Consider the following 17362-nt stretch of genomic DNA (forward strand, 5'->3'; position numbering starts at 1 on the left):
ATTACCTGGCGGGTTCTAAAATGTTAGCCTCTCTCAGGGTATTGCAACAGTCAGTGGAAGTGAAAAGGCTAAGGTGCCTCAGAAAGAGCATTCTGGATTGTTCCTTAACTGTGGCTAGATGCCAGGCCCACACAATTGGTCAGGAAGAGGGGGAGTTTATATAAAAAAAAGATGATGCAGCAAGAGTTATCTAAGTAAAAAGGAGGAAGGTAAAGAGAGTACGCTGAGCATGTTTAGCTGTTCTTTACGAGAAACCTAACAGGTAGGTCTTGAGTTGAGAGAGTTGCATCAAGTGGCCCACTCAAAACTTGAACCAGAACTAATTATTTTTATTATATTATTTAAAAGACAAATTAATAATGGGGATCAATTAAACTCCAGTGGTCGGTTTGTGAAACAGAGTGAAGCTGACAGCAGAGATTCGATTGCTGTACCAGATGAGGTCACCATGAAGACCCTGTCTTGTCAACCTTAGCTCTCACCATGAGGCATGTTGGCCCTCAGTTTAAACTCACCACCAGTCATCTATCTCTAAAAAGAAAGCAGTTTGTGGTCCTCTGGGATTATAGTGACACTCACTTCATATTTAAGATAACATCATCACTAGGTGGAGCACTACACATGTGCACACACGCGCACACAATTAGATTGTTATTGAGCTATGTCACTACAAAGCAATGGAGCAGCAGCTTCATTTAAAAATATCTTTAATGCTGAAAGCAGAATATAAATTGAAAGTTTAAAATTAATCATGAAATTAGAATGCCGCTTACTTCCCTTTCCTGCACTAAAATTGGTAGGGCATTTTCAGATTTAAAAATCTCAACCATTTGACAATTTCAGCTATTGATTTGCTCAGTTCTCTGTTGGCATTTCTCTAATGGAGCAGGGTTTACTTTGTAGGTCAGATTGCTAATTGGCAGTCCCATGGACCAACCATCAAAGTGAAAGCAAATAGCTACTTCTACTCACAGTCTTGGGGCAGTGCACATGCAGTGTGCTGTGAAATTCAGGAAACACATGGAAGATGTCAGGCATAGAACAAAACGTTAGCCCCGAAAACACTGATCCAGAAATTAACAGTGAACATTCCTGGTTTAGTCACAGTCTCACCTGGTTTGTTGTTAGGCTTCCTGTTCTTGGTGTACATCAATGACATCAGTATAGCCAAGTCCCTGTACCATTGCAGTGGGAGGAAATACTACAATCTTTTAACCTTTATGGATATTTTAAAAGGATATCCTGAGGCAGTGCCTTTGGGGAAAAATAAGACAAAAATAATAGGAGAGACGTTAGTTCAATATTTTACAAGATATGGATTACCCAAAGAAATACAATCAGATCATGTTTCAGCTTTATGTCATAAATATCCAAAGAAATAATTAATAGTTTGAGAATAAAACAATTTACATCTTTGGCTTATCATCCATAATCTCAAGGACAATCGGAAAGATGGCATCAAACTTTAAAGCCTGTGATTGGCACTTATTGTCAGGATAGTCCTAAAGATTGGGATAAAGGAATTTCCCTGTTACTGCCTACTATTAAGGATGTTCCTAAAGAGATGACAGGATTTAGTCCTAATGAACTAATACATGGACATGATTAAAAGGACCCCTTAAATGAATTAAACAAACAAATTATGAACAAAGATCATATACTGCAATTCTGATGTATGTGTTGAATTGCCGATAAAAAAAATACTAGTCAAAAACCATTTGAAGTGTCCTCAACAAATAAGAGCTTTTCTCAACAAAGTGTTAGTCTTTTAACCTATCTCTAGGGATCCAATAAAATGGGGTTTACTGGGCCTTATCAAATTGTGCACAAAACCCAATAATGTGACTTATTCCGGACAGGAGGTAAAATCAGCGAGTATGTCATGTTAATATGTTAAAGTAATGTTATAACAGAGAGAATGATGAGGACAGAAGTGTATTTATTGTGGTTAAAGAAGTAAAGGGTGAGATGAAAAATATCAGAGAGTTTCACGAATGAATCAGAAATGAAAATTCAGAAGTTGACCATCTAGTAATGAATTTGGTTAATACAGTGGTGCTTAAAAAGTAGATGCAGTGCTCTGTTCCAGAAACTAATGAAGTGACTTGTGAATGGGATTGAAAACTCAAGATGATTTGTGTAAATAAGCCATGGGAAATGACTTTGTAAATACTTAGTAATAATGTAAGGGATGTAACAGACAAATCAACATAATTACTGATTCAACCCAGAGAATTTAGCTGAAGTGAGGAAATGACATTATTGAACTAATTCACAGCAGCATGAACTGACTTATTGTGATGTGCTTTAATGAGATAGATCATAATGGCTGACATTAATTATCACAAAGTCAGTGGGGTAACAAAGGCAGATTCATATTGATTCCATGATTGAAGAATTGTACTCAGAGAGTTGGACAAGCATAGTATTTGGTTATATTCACTTGTGGGACGTGGGCATCGCTGGCTGACCAACTTTTATTGCTTATCCTAAGTTGCCCCTGAGAAGGTGATAATAAGCTGCCTTCTTGAACCATTGCAGTCTGTGTAGATCTATGATGCTGTTAGGGAGGGAATTCTAGGATTTTGACCCAGCAACACTGACAGAGCAGTGATATATTTCAAAGTCAGGATGGTGAATGGGTTGGAATAGAACTTGCAGGTGGTGCTGTTCCCATATTTCTGTTGTCCTTGTCCTTGTGGATGGTAGTAGTTGTGTGTCTGGAAGATGCTGTTTAAGGATCTTTGGTGAATATCTGCAGTGCATCTTGTAGATAGTACACACTGCTACTTTTGAGCATCAGAAGTGGGGGAAGTGGATGCTTGTGGATGTCGTGTCTATCAAGTTGTTTAGTCCTGAGTAGTGCTGAGCTTCTTGTGTGTAGTTGGAGCTGCACCCAACCAGGCAGGTGAAGAATATTCCATCACGTTCTGATTTGTGCCTTGTAGATGGTGAACAGGCTTTGGGGAGTTAAGAGATGAGCTACTTATTGAAGTATTTCTAGGCTCTGACCTGCTTTTGTAGCCATTGTATTTATATGGCAAGGTCAATTGAGTTTCTGATCAATGGAGAATCCCCAGGATGTTGACAGTGGAGAATTCAGTAATGGCATTATCATTGAATGTCAGTTGGCCATGATTAGATTGTCTCCTATTGGAGATGGTCATTGTATAGCATTTATATGGTCTTAATGTTACTTGAATATTACAAACATTAACTCATTAAAAGAAATGTTGGAAAGTTCCATTGACCATTGATATAGCCAAAAAAATCAGCATTTGTAACCACAAATGGACCTTTTCAAGGTATTGCCATGTTCTTTGTATTGAGAAATGCACTATTAACTTTTCAACCATTGACCAATAAAGTAACTGAAAGATTGTGCAACTGATTATGTACATATTGACCATTTGGTGGCATTCAGCCAAACCTGTCTGGAACACTTAACAACACTAGAATGAATTGTTTGAACAACTGCAAAGAGCTAATTTGGTCGAAATCTTGATTAACATGAATTTGAAAACGTAACTTAATTGAGCCATGCTGTGGAACAAGGTCAAATAGCACACCTAGAGAAACAAAAGAAGGGCCATGCTGGAGTTTCCTGTGTCTCAGATAAAATGAGAAATTTTGTGATATATTGGCATGAACGGGTGCTAGTCAGTGTTCATTTCCAATTTTCATCACTGCAGGTTATTGAAGAAAGGCAATAAACTTGAATAGACAACGGAATGGCAGAGTGCCTTTGATAGCTTAAACCAGCCTTTCTACCGCACGAGTCTGAATAGTATCGAATTGCACCAAGCAATTTTAGCTGGCTGTTGATGTCAGCAACATTGGTGTCGGTGCAGTTTTATTACAGGAACATGAGGTAGGAACTGAACAGCCAACCAATTATTTTTCGTCTGAAGAGAATTTGTGCCAGTGGAAACATTCAGCAGTGGATAAAGAGATTTTGAATTTGGTATTGGCTTTACAACATTTTGAAGTCTACATATTCAACAATTCCACAGAGATTGCTATTTATATTAATTTCTAACCATATAAATTAAAAATCATTAACGTAACAGGAAGAAACAGGATCATATTGGATACTTTATCTAGTACAAATATGGAGATAAACCAACATTGTGATCAAAATATAATGAGGAAAGGAAATAATTATGGTGAATGAAAATGTCTCTTAAAGATACCTTTTAATTTATTTTTCTGCAGGACGCCATAATGAAACTCATAAGTATTATCAATATTTGCAAAATTATGTTCTAAATTGGAAGAAAAATTGATTTTATTTTTTAGTTTTGTGATGGTCTGACTTGTTTTTCTAAGCTAGTCAGAAAGTAATTTCAAACAGTGAGCTAAAAATAGCACTTCCAAGAAGCAATGTGACTTCAGCTAAATGATGAGCAAGGTATTACTCTGGGACCTGACTTGCTTAGTATTACCATCAACTGGGATCATAACAATTATAACAAGCAAAGTCTAGAAATAATCAATCAATCTATGTTGAAAAGCTTCAAGCCATTTATAGAAGAATTTGATAAAATTGACCTGAAATAGTCATCCAAGTTATAAACAAAATGGTCAGAAATTGTCTAACATTCCGAGCACTTGAAATTCGAGTTAGATGAAAGTACAAGTTTTTTAACCTTCAGTGTCAATGTAAGAAGTGATGACTGTAACAAGTACATTAAAGAATGACTTTATAGAGTGGGTTCATCTGACATTTTGTATAACATATTTCTTGGATAACCTGTACAAGGTTATAATCTACTAAAATTACTTAGAACTAAAATTCATCATCACAACTGGGGGGCAAAAGGCAGTGTCTGTATGATTTACAGCATAATTTTTCTCCCCAGTCATTGTTGGCTAAATTTCATGACTTGTTCCCATAACCAACGCTCAATGATGCAGAAAGTGAAAGCAGTATTATGATGAAGCACTTGGTGACGTTATAGAGATACATGCACTAATAGTTATTCCTCTCACAGATGAATGAATTTCTTATGATTCTTCAAGTGGCAAAATTTTCCTAAGTTACAGATCTTTTCACTCGTGGATATTTTTAATCAACCTGTTTGGAGATGTTATGACACACCTCTGGAGCAGGTAGGAAATAAACCCAGACTGCATGGTCCAGAGGTAGCAACACTGCCCCGAAAACACAGAGCCTCTGATTTCACTGTTGATGAAGAAATAGAAGTAAGTAACTTCATCTATTGTTGTTTTATAGCAGAACCTAGTATTTAAAAACCTAGGCAAATATAGATTACCATGTAACCATAAGAAACTGCATGGGAGAAAGAATACATTCACAGTCACATATTGGTCTTGACAATATTTTGCAAAGGAGTTAACATTTTAAGATCGTTGCACAAACTGACTCATATGAGAACATTTACTATGCTGAAAGAAAAACTATCAAATAATAAACTTCAGTGAAAATTAGTAAAAACCATTGAAGTGCACTACCAATTTACAGATTAATATCTAAGCACCAGAAACAATCTGATCCTCACCACAGTGATCAAGTTTTGACAGTTAGCCCTCTGTCACTTTCTATCTTATTACAGCCACAGAATTGTAACTTTTAACTTAACAATATCTTATGACTTTCTGATAAATATTGTAATTACTAAAGAACAATTATTACGTAAGGAAATATGCTAAAAAGTAATTAATCATTTTGCTATTGCGAAAAGGTCATGGAGCCTCCTTCCTCTTCTTTGAATGTCTTTCCCATTCAGGCATGTGTGACAGGCAAGAAGATGAATGGTTTCATTCATGGTGAGAGATTCAAACGTTGTACCTATAATTTATTATGATTAATGCAATCACCTTGGCACCATTCAGGAATCAAATATGCTTTTATTAACATTTCTTAATGAAGTAAATTAAAGTAAGACAGATCTAAAGAGCTCATGACAAAAAATACGAAATACAAGCCTATAAATTTTTATGATGTTTTCAGTCATTTAGAAAACATTTTACATAAATATATGAGAGGAGTTCAGCCTGTAACCTGACATACTGGTGTTATGGTACTCCTCACTGTGGTAGTGTGCTGAAAATCAAGCCCTGCCACTCCAAAGTTATCAGAAATCCTCCTGGCTGCAGCTGACCTGCTCTGTCCACTTTTATCCCTTTTTTCTTCTTTCACTGCATGTTTTTCTTACTTTGATCTTTTGGGTCTAGTGCCCAGTATGAGACCCAACAGCTTCAGCAACAGCTGCAGGGCTGACATCAGCCTGCCATGGACTCATGGCGGTGTTATCATCGGTCTGAACAAGATGATGCCAAAGTATGGTGCTTCAGTTCTATGGTGACAACACGGCAAAGGGTCTCAAGGTTGGCTGATTGTTTCCTGCTGGTGTTGGTCTCTGCATTGGGGTGGAAGAGTCCGGATCCAAGTCCATGGCTAAGCATTTAAGGAGTAACGTAATGTTAAACTTTTAACTTATTTCCTTATTTTTCTACTTTATACCTAAGATTTTCTGCTTAGTATATTTGTATCTAAGATAGCACTGGGAAAAGCAATTTGGTACACTTTTCACTGTACTCCTGTATCCTTGCTTTTGAGTACATGTGACAATAAAATCTATTTCTAATTCTAATTAAAAGGTAAAGACCTGCTAAACGTTTGTAGAATTTCCAAAATTTCTTTTAAACCTAGATTAACCAGCAGAGTGGGCCAGGTTTCTGTACTTAAGAAGAATTATCATTAATTAGAAATAAATAGGTTATAGCTATAAGTAGCTGGAAATGTGTTGCTGGAAAAGCACAGCAGGTCAGGCAGCATCCAGGGAACAGGAGAATCGACGTTTCGGGCATAAGCCCTTCTTCAGGAGGGCTCCTGAAGAAGGGCTTATGCCCGAAACGTCGATTCTCCTGTTCCCTGGATGCTGCCTGACCTGCTGCGCTTTTCCAGCAACACATTTCCAGCTCTGATCTCCAGCATCTGCAGACCTCACTTTCTCCTATAGCTATAAGTAAACAATTATGAACTGTTGACATATAACTTTACACACACAGACACACACACAAAACATGATTATTATGGGTAAAGAGAAGAGTGGGAAGGCATTTCAGTGGTTCCTGTTCACAAGGATGCTGCAAGAACTCTGATAGCCAAGTTCAGTACCCATCAAGATGGTCTCAACTGAGATCTTGGGTTCATGTCACACTACAGGTGAGCCGATCATACTATACAAACACATACACACACACTCTTATGCACAATCATACACACAGGCCCTCTCTCATACACACACTCTCTCTCAGCCACCCACATGCACACATTTACATGCACCCCTACATTCACACATGCCTGCACACACACACACACACACTTACACTCGTGTGCACATCCTCTCACAGGCATATACTCCATCACCCCCGTGCGTACATGTAGACACACATGCACACACACATACTCACTCACACGCATGCACACACACATATAGGTCTGTGGGGTGAATTTGTAATGGCAGATGCATTCTATTTTTTTCAAAAAACCACACAATCTGTAGGCAGTTACTCCATGTGACATTTTATAAATTCCTATTTTGGAAATAGAATCAGTCTGGCTCAAGATTGGAAGACAGACAGACTCTAACCTCACCTTTAATGCATTGTCTGAGCTGAGATGTCACCTTTTTTTTAAAATGAAACCTTAAGTTATCTCAGGAATGTGAATTGAAAGAAGTTCTAGGATTTTCATATTAAGGAACCAAAACCTCCAACCCATTCTAAGTGATTAAAGACTTAACAGTAATCTCGTTTTGTTCAATATATCGCATCAGTTGTATGACTCTTTGATCTTTTACTATAAATTCTGTGCCCTATGGTCCTGCCACACTAGCTACCTGACGAAGGAGCAGCATTCCAAAAGCTTGTACTTCCAAATAAACCTGTTGGACTATAACCAGGTGTTGTGTGATTTTTAACTTTGTCCACCCCAGTCCAGCACTGACACATCCATATCATGGTGAAAATTCTTATGATTCTTGGTCTTCCTTCTCTGGACGCTTTCAGTGGTTTGCAGGAAACAAACCTGACTGGTTCACACTTATTATAGGTCTCTGACTTATTAATTCCAAGTCACAGCTTACATCAACCACTAAAGATAAAATAAATTGTTTTTTTTTCAGGCTTAAAGTGGGTTTTGATGCAGAGGACAGACATACCCCCGAGCTTGTGAGGTCAGATAGAGTCATAGATATATACAGCATGGAAACAGACTCTTCGGTCCAACTCATCCTTGTCGACCAGACATCCCAACGCAATCTAGTCCCATTTGCCAGCACCCATCCCATTTCCCTCTAAACCTTTCCTATTCATATACCCACCCTTTTGCCTTTTAAATGTTGTAATTATACCAGCCTCCACTACTTCCTCTGGCAGCTCATTCCTAACACGCACCACCTTCTGTGTGAAAAAGTTGCCCCTTAGGTCCCTTATAAAGTTTCCCCCTCTCACTCTAAATCTATGCCCTCTAGTTCTGGACTGCCGCACCCCAGGGAAAAGAACTTGACTATTTAGGAGAAAGTGAGGACTGCAGATGCTGGAGACCAGAGTTGAAAAATGTGGTGCTAGAAAAACACAGCAGGCCAGGCAACATCTGAGGAGCAGGAGAATAGACGTTTCGGGCATAAGCCCTTCTTCAAGAATGAGGCTGGTGTGCCAAGTGGGCTGAGATAAAAAGTAGGGAGAAGGGAATTTGGGGGAGGGGCACTGGGAATATGATAGGTGGAAGGAGGTGAGGGTGAGGGTGATAGGCCAGAGAGGGGGTTGGGGTGAAAAGGTCGGGAAGAAGATTGCAGGTCAAGAGGGCGGTGCTGAATCCGAGGGTTGGGGCTGAGATAAGGTGAGGGGAGGGGAAATGAGGATCCTTCCATATCCATCGCAAATTCACCTGCACCTCCACACACATTATTTACTGTATCCGCTGCACCCGATGTGGTCTCCTCTACATTGGGGAGACCCTTCCACCTATCATATTTCCAGCGCCCCTCCTGCAAATTCCCCCCCTCCCCACCTTTTATCTCAGCCTGCTTGGCACACCAGCTTCATTCCTGCTCTTGGATGCTGCCTGGCTTGCTGTGTTTTTCCAGCACCACATTTTTCAAACCTTGACTATTTACCCTATCCATGCCCCTCATGATTTTATAAACCTCTAAAAGGCCGCCCTTCAGCCTCAAATCCTCCAACCCTGGCAACATCCTGGTAAATCTTTTCTGAACTCTTTCAAGTTTCACAACATCTTTCCGATAGGAAGGAGACCAGAATTGCATGCAATATTCCAAACTTGGCCAAACCAATATCTTGTACAGCCCCAACATGACCTCCCAACTCCGATACTCAATGCTCTGACCAATAAAGGAAAGCATACTAAACGCCTTCTTCACTACCCTATCCATCTGTGACTCCACTTCCAAGGATCTGTGAACCTGCAGTCCAAGGTCTCTTTGTTGAGCAACACTCCCCAGGACCTTACCATTAAGTGTATAAGTCCTGCCCTGATTTGTCTTTCCAAAATGCAGTACCTTGCATTTATCTTAGTTAAACTCCATCTGCCACTCCTCAGTCCATTGGCCCAACTGATCAAGATCCCGTTGTACTCTGAGGTAACCTTCTTCGCTGTCTACTACATCTCCAATGTTGGTGTCATCTGCAAACTTGCTAACTGTACCTCTTATGCTCAGATCCAAATCATTTATATAAATGATGAAAAGCAATGGACCCAGCACTGTTCCTTGTGGCACTCCACTGGTCACAGGCCTCCAGTCTGAAAAACAACCCTCCACCACCACCCTCTGTCTTCTACCTTCAAGCCAGTTCTGTATCCAAATGGTTAGTTCTCCCCGTATTTTATGTAACCTAACCTTGCTAACCAGTCTACAACGTGGAACTTTGTCGAATGCTTTACTGAAGTCCATATAGATCATGTCCACCCCTCTGCCCTCAGCAATCGTCTTTGTTACTTCTTCAAAAAAACTCAATCAAGTTCGTGAGACATGATTTCCCACACATAAAGCCATCCTGACTATCCATAATCAGTATCGAGAGTGTGGTGCTGGAAAAGAACAGCAGGTCAGGCAGCATCCGAGGAGCAAGAGAGTTGACATTTTGAGCAAAAGCACTTCATCAGGAATCTCCAGCATTTGCTCTCCTCACTTTATCCCTAATCAGTGTTTGCCTTCCCAAATACGAGTAAATCCTGTCCCTCAGGATTTCCTCCAACAACTTGCCCACCACCAGTGTCAGGCTCACTGTTCTATAGTTCCCTGGCATTTCTTTACCACCTTCCTTAAGTAGTGGCATCATGTTAGCCAACCTCCAGTCTTCCGGCACCTCACCTGTGACTATTGATGATATAAATATCTGAGCAAGGGGTCCAGCAATCACTTCCCTCGCTTCCCACTTTTATCATTTCAAGGCATCCAGCACCTCCTCCTCTGAAATATGAACATTTTTCAAGATGTCACCAACTATTTACCTACATTCAATATCTTCCATGTCCTTCTCCACAGTAAACACTGATGCAAAATTCTTGCTTGGTATCTCCCCATCTCCTGCAGCTCCATACATAGGCTGCCTTGTTGGTCTTTGAGGGGTCCTATTCTCTGCCTAGTTACCCTTTTGTCCTTAATGTATTTATAAAATCCCTTTGGATTCTCCTTAATCCTATTTGCCAAAGCTATCTCATGTTCCCTTTTTGCCCTCCTGATTTCCCTCTTAAGTATACTCCTACTGCCTTTATACTCTTCTAAGGATTCACTCAATCTCTGCTGTCTATACCTGACGTAGGCTTCCTTCTTTCTCTTAACCAAACACTCAATTTCTTTAGTCATTTACCATTCCCTACACATACCAGCTTTTCCTTTCACCCTAACAGTAACATACTTCTCTGGACTCTTGTTATCTCATTTTTGAAAGCTTTCCATTTTCCAACCATCCCTTTACCTGCGAACATCTGCCCCCAATCAGTTTTTGAAAGTTCTTGCCTAATACCATCAAATTGTCCTTCCTCCAATTTAGAACTTCAACTTTTAGATGTGGTCTATCCTTTTCCATCACTATTTTAAAACTAATAGATTTATAGTTGCTGGCCCCAAAGTGCTCCGCCACTGACACCTCAGTCATCTGCCCTGCCTTATTTCCCAAGAGTAGCTCAAAGTTTGCACCTTCTCTAGTAGGTACATCCACAAACTGAATCAGAAAATTTTCTTCTACACACTTAACAAACGCCTCTCCATCTAAACCATTAACACTATGGCAGTCCCAGACTATGTTTGGAAAGTTAAAATCCCCTACCATAATCACCCTATAAATTCTTACAGATAACTGAAATCTCCTTACAAATTTGTTTCTCAATCTCCTGCTGACTATTAGGCGGTCTATAATACAATCCTAACAAGGTGATCATCCCTTTCTTATTTCTCAGTTCCACCCAAATAACTTCCCTGGATGTATTCCCAGGAATACCATTCCTAAGTACAGCTGTAATGTTATCCCTTATCAAAAGTGCCACTCCCCCTCCTCTTTTCCTCCCTTTCTGTCCTTCCTGTAGTGTTTGTATCCTGTAACATTAAGCTGCCAGCCCTGTCCATTCCTGAGCCACGTTTCTGTAATTGCTATCCCAGTTCCATGTTCCTAATGTGCCCTGAGTTCATCTGCCTCCCCTGTTAGGCCTCTTGCATTGAAATAAATGCAGTTTAATTTATCGGCCCTACCTTATTCTCGGTTTTGTCCCTGGCTGCCCTGACTATTTGACTCATTCCTTTTCCCAACTGTACCAGTCTCAGATTGATCTCTTTCCTCACTATCTCCCTGGGTCCCACCCCCAGCCCCAACACCCCCAGCCATCAACCTTACTAGCTTAAATCCTCCTGAGCAGCTTTAGTAAATCCCCCTGCCAGTATATTACTCCCCCTCCAATTAAGGTGCAATCTGTCTTTCTTGTCCAGGTCACTTCTACCCCAGAAGAGATTCCAATGATCCAAAAATGTGAGCCCTTCTCCCCTGCACCAGATCACTCATTGATCTGGTTGACTTCTTTGTATCTTGCTCACAGACCTAAGTTGCTCAGCTACCTGAGAAACAATCATGTAGTTGTTAGCAGGTAGAAGGCATTTTTTTCATCAATAACTGAGTGTGCAAGGACCACAGCAACATTGTGGTAAAACAGAAGAAGGGTTTATTTCACATGCTCTAAGACACAGGGGAATGTTTTAAAACACATACAAATACACTGAGAGATAGAAATGGAAAATATGGAGATGATTCAGTTCGTAACAAACTAAGTACAAAGTAAACTAAGGGACAGTGGTTTATCAGATTCCTTGCTTTTAAGATGGTGTCCAAATGTCCAAATCTTGTTTTTACATTCTGCAACTCTTTTGCAGTGATTGGTGATTAGTTAGCCAGCAATGGAAGAGTTGTAGACTGTTTCTTCTCTTTCTAAATCTCTTCAAAAGTCTTATGATGAATATTTACCTAAATAGCACTGTTTGATAAAAATAAAACTTGTAGAGTAAAAAAAACACAGGTTGTTGGCTGCTTTTATAGGCTTGAGGTTGTCCTTTGCAGCTTGGAGTTATGGAGTACTGGTTGTTGTCAATAGATGAAGTATGGAACAACACTGACTCCTTTACCATCCGTTAGTTTAAAATAGTGCAGTCAAAAGAGGCAGATAGATTAATGCTATGACATTCATGTGATCAAGTGTCCTAGAGGTGTAGAAGCAGTTACCATTGAGACAAAGGATTGCATTGCAGATAGCAAATATGTCTGGTCCTTCTCAGAGTTTGAGTGGAAAGCCATCTTTTTCTAGAATGGGTGTAACTTGCAATTCAATTATATGAGCGTTTTCCTTAAAGAGATAATTTCTGTAGGCAGTTATAACACAGAAGTTAACATTTCAGACGCGTCAGGAAGTAGCTGATTGTTAACTATCTGACTGATGTTGATTTCTGGAGAGTTAATGATAAATCCCATCACATGATTATAGAGCCATTTGCTATGTTTTTAAAACTGTCATTTATATGTATTAAAATAAGCTTATACTATGTTTGTGACAGTATACTTTCAAGTGCCTGGTTTACTGATTCCAGGTGATAATCCTAAAAGCACCAGCTCTTTAATTGAATAAGGGGCTCCCCTTGTGAAATGTTCACTGTAGATACTTCTCCATATTCATTAGATTGAGCTTGAAAAAGCCACATATGTCTCAAATTGTGAATATGACACCAATTAATTTGGAATTTGTGACTTCCTGCCGTCCTTTTAGGATTAGTGATGGAATGTTTACCTAAACTAATGGAGCTATGACTATTATAAATCTAACTCTTCACATTTACTAAGAAGTCTCTCTCCTGATCTGGAAAATGTAGAAAACACAAATCGTTGAATTCAAAAAGAGTTTTATATCTATAAAAAATAGCAGTATATCTATTCAAAAGATAGAGTATCTACATTTCTGAATGATGTCTAGCTTACAGGTTTTCTAATAGATTAAGGACAAAGGGGAAAGGCGATGCAATCATAATGGGGAGCATATCAGAATAGTGGATCCGAACCAAGAGATACCATCATAATGACTCTAAAAGCCCTAATTCACAGGCAACCAGTTACACAGAGTCAGGAGAATTAGCTGTCATAACTCTTCATGTTTGACAATGGGGGAGTAGGTGGGAGGTGTGGCTCTGAGAAAAGCTGATCAGATTGTGAGCTGTTTTACAGACTTTCATGAGAGGGACTTCAGGAAGTTCGTCCATCCCAAATGAAAGGAATGGGAATAGGATGAAGCTACTCCAAAGTAGGATTGATTAGAAATGAGGCAGACCCATGGGTGACATGAGTACATGGTTGGGGAATAAGGGGCAAGAAAGTCAAACTCATGGGCAGGGGGCCTACAATAAAAGGGGGTTACCTGGACATGTGGAACATCAGTGCTGCAAAAGATCTGCTCCTATCCATGCAGACGATCACTGATATATGCTATCATGGATGATCGTGCAAGCGCTCAAAGGAACCGTTGTTATGGCCTTCCTATAGCTGTAAGAATCACAGTAGCTTTGACTGAAATACAATCAAATGTTATAGCCCTAAGGGATACCACAACCTTTTATTAACTGAAAGAATCACACCACAACATTTAACATTTTCAGCAAACGTTTCCACTGTACAAAATTTAAGAAAAACAAGTCCTACTAACTTGGTAGGGATCTCATCATTGTGGGCATAAAGACAAAACATTTACCAGGAGAGTAGGAAATGAGAGTCACTCTGACCCAGACTCCAGCAGAATGTGGGAGACACTCTGACCCAGACTCCAGCAGAACGTGAGAATCACTCTGACCCAGACTCCAGCAGAATGTGGGAGTCACTCTGACTCAGACTCCAGCAGAATGTGGGAGTCACTCTGATCCAGACTCCAGCAGGATGTGGGAGTCACCGTGATCCAGTCGCCAGCAGGATGTGGGAGTTACTCGGATCCAGACTCCAGCAGGATGTGTGGCACACTGATCAAGTCTCCAGCAGGGTGTGGGAGTCACTCTGACCCAGACTCCAGCAGGACATGGGAGTCACTCTGACCCAGACTCCAGCAGAATGTGGGAGTCACTCTGACCCAGACTCCAGCAGAACGTGAGAATCACTCTGACCCAGGCTCCAGCAGAATGTGGGAGTCACTCTGACCCAGACTCCAGCAGAATGTGGGAGTCACTCTGACCCAGACTCCAGCAGAATGTAGGAGTCACTCTGATCCAGATTCCAGCAGAATGTGGGAGTCACTCTGATCCAGACTCCAGCAGAATGTGGGAGTCGCTCTGACCCAGGCTCCAGCAGAATGTGGGAGTCACCCTGACCCAGACTCCAGCAGAATGTGGGAGTCACTCTGACTCAGACTCCAGCAGAATGTGGGAGTCACTCTGACACAGACTCCAGCAGGATGTCAGAGTCACTCTGACACAGACTCCAGCAGGATGTCAGAGTCACTCTGATCCAAGTTCCATCAGGACGTGGGAGTCACTCAGACACAGATTCCAGCAGAATGTGAGAGTCACTCTGACCCAGGAATCCAGCAGGATGTGAGTCACACTGATCCAGACTCCAGCAGGATGTGGCAATCACTCTGACCCAGACTCCAGCAGGATGTGAGTCACATTGATCCAGACTCCAGCAGGATGTGGGAGTCACCCTGATCCAGTCGCCAGCAGGATGTGGGAGTCACACTGATCCAGACTCCAGCAGGATGTGAGAGTAACTCTGATGCAGATTCCAGCAGGATGGGGGAGTCATACTGATCCAGACTCACGCAGGATGTGAGTCACCTTGATCCAGACTCCAGCAGGATGTGGGAGTCACCCTGATCCAGTCGCCAGCAGGATGTGGGAGTCACACTGATCCAGACTCCAGCAGGATGTGGGAGTCACTCTGACACAGACTCCTGCAGGATGTGAGTCACATTGATCCAGACTCCAGCAAGATGGGGGAGTCACTCTGATCCAGACTCCAGCAGGGTGTGAGAGTCACTGTGATCCAGACTCCAGCAGGGTGTGAGAGTCACTCTGATCCAGACTCCAGCAGGATGTGGGAGTCGCTCTGACACAGACTCCAGCAGGATGTCAGAGTCACTCTGACCCAGATTCCAGCAGGACATGGGAGTCACTCTGACCCAGGAATCCAGCAGGATGTGAGTCACACTGATCCAGACTCCAGCAAGATGGGGGAGTCACTCTGATCCAGACTCCAGCAGGATGTGTCACATTGATCCAGACTCCAGCAAGATGGGGGAGTCACTCTGATCCAGACTCCAGCAGGATGTCAGAGTCACTCTGACTCAGACTCCAGCAGGATGTGAGTCACATTGATTCAGACTCCAGCAGGATGTGGGAGTCACCCTGACCCAGTCGCCAGCAGGATGTGGGAGTTACTCGGATCCAGACTCCCGCAGGATGTGTAGCACACTGATCCAGTCTCCAGCAGGATGTGGGAGTCACTCTGACTCAGACTCCAGCAGGATGTGAGTCACACTGATCCAGACTCTAGCAGGATGTGACAGTCACTCTGACCCAGACTCCAGCAGAATGTGAGAGTAACTCTGATGCAGATTCCAGCAGGATGGGGGAGTCATACTGATCCAGACTTCAGCAGGATGTGTGTCACTTTGATCCAGATTCCAGGAGTATGTGGGAGTCACTCTGACTCACACTCCAGCAGGATGTGAGTCACATTGATCCAGACTCCACCAGGACGTGGGAGTCACCCTGATCCAGTCACCAGCAGGATGTGGGAGTTACTCGGATCCAGACTCCAGCAGGATGTGAGTCACACTGATCCAGACTCCAGCAGGATGTGGGAGTCCCTCTGACCCAACCCCAGCAGGATGTGAGTCACACTGATCTAGACTCCAGCAGGATGTGGGAGTCACTCTGGTCCAGACTCCAACTGGATGTGAGAGTCACTCTGATCCAGATTCCAACAGGATGGGGGAGTCACTCTGATCCAGACTCCAGCAGGATGTCAGTCACTCTAATCCNCAGACTCCAGCAGGACATGGGAGTCACTCTGACACAGACTCCAGCAGGATGTGAGTCACATTGATCAGACTCCAGCAGGATGTGGCAGTCACTCTGACTCAGACTCCAGCAGGATTGTAGTCACACTGATCCAGACTCCTGCAGGATGTGAGAGTCACTCTGACCCAGACTCCAGCAGGATGTGAGAGTAACTCTGATGCAGATTCCAGCAGGATGGGGGAGTCATACTGATCCAGACTTCAGCAGGATGTGAGTGTCACTTTGATCCAGATTCCAGGAGTATGTGGGAGTCACTCTGACTCAGACTCCAGCAGGATGTGAGTCACATTGATCCAGACTCCAGCAGGACGTGGGAGTCACCCTGATGCAGTCACCAGCAGGATGTGGGAGTTACTCGGATCCAGACTCCAGCAGGATGTGAGTCACACTGATCCAGACTCCAGCAGGATGTTGGAGTCACTCTGACCCAACTCCAGCAGGATGTGAGTCACACGGATCTAGACTCCAGCAGGATGTGGGAGTCACTCTGTCCCAGACTCCAACTGGATGTGAGAGTCACTCTGATCCAGATTCCAACAGGATGGGGGAGTCACTCTGATCCAGACTCCAGCAGGATGTCAGTCACTCTAATCCAGATTCCAGCCGGATGTCAGACTCACTTTGATCCAGAATCCAGCAGGATGTGGAAGTTACTCGGATCCAGACTCCAGCAGGATGTGGGAGTTACTCGGATCCAGACTCCAGCAGGATGTCAGTAACTCTAATCCTGATTCCAGCAGGACGTCAGACTCACTTTGATTCAGACTCCAGCAGGA

General features: G+C 42.1%; 1 long non-coding RNA gene across 1 annotated transcript in view; it reads right to left on the reverse strand.

Annotated features, from left to right (window-relative positions):
- Positions 1 to 1115: 1115 nt before the first annotated feature.
- LOC122552020 overlaps positions 1116 to 17362 on the reverse strand; it is a 38277-nt gene continuing 22030 nt past the window's right edge. The window contains exon 3 of the long non-coding RNA XR_006312263.1: positions 1116 to 1254. This is a non-coding gene — a long non-coding RNA (uncharacterized LOC122552020). The remainder of the gene's footprint in view (positions 1255 to 17362) is intronic.

The sequence above is a fragment of the Chiloscyllium plagiosum genome, chromosome 7 (genome assembly GCF_004010195.1).
Source record: "Chiloscyllium plagiosum isolate BGI_BamShark_2017 chromosome 7, ASM401019v2, whole genome shotgun sequence".
Classification (NCBI taxonomy): domain Eukaryota; kingdom Metazoa; phylum Chordata; class Chondrichthyes; order Orectolobiformes; family Hemiscylliidae; genus Chiloscyllium; species Chiloscyllium plagiosum.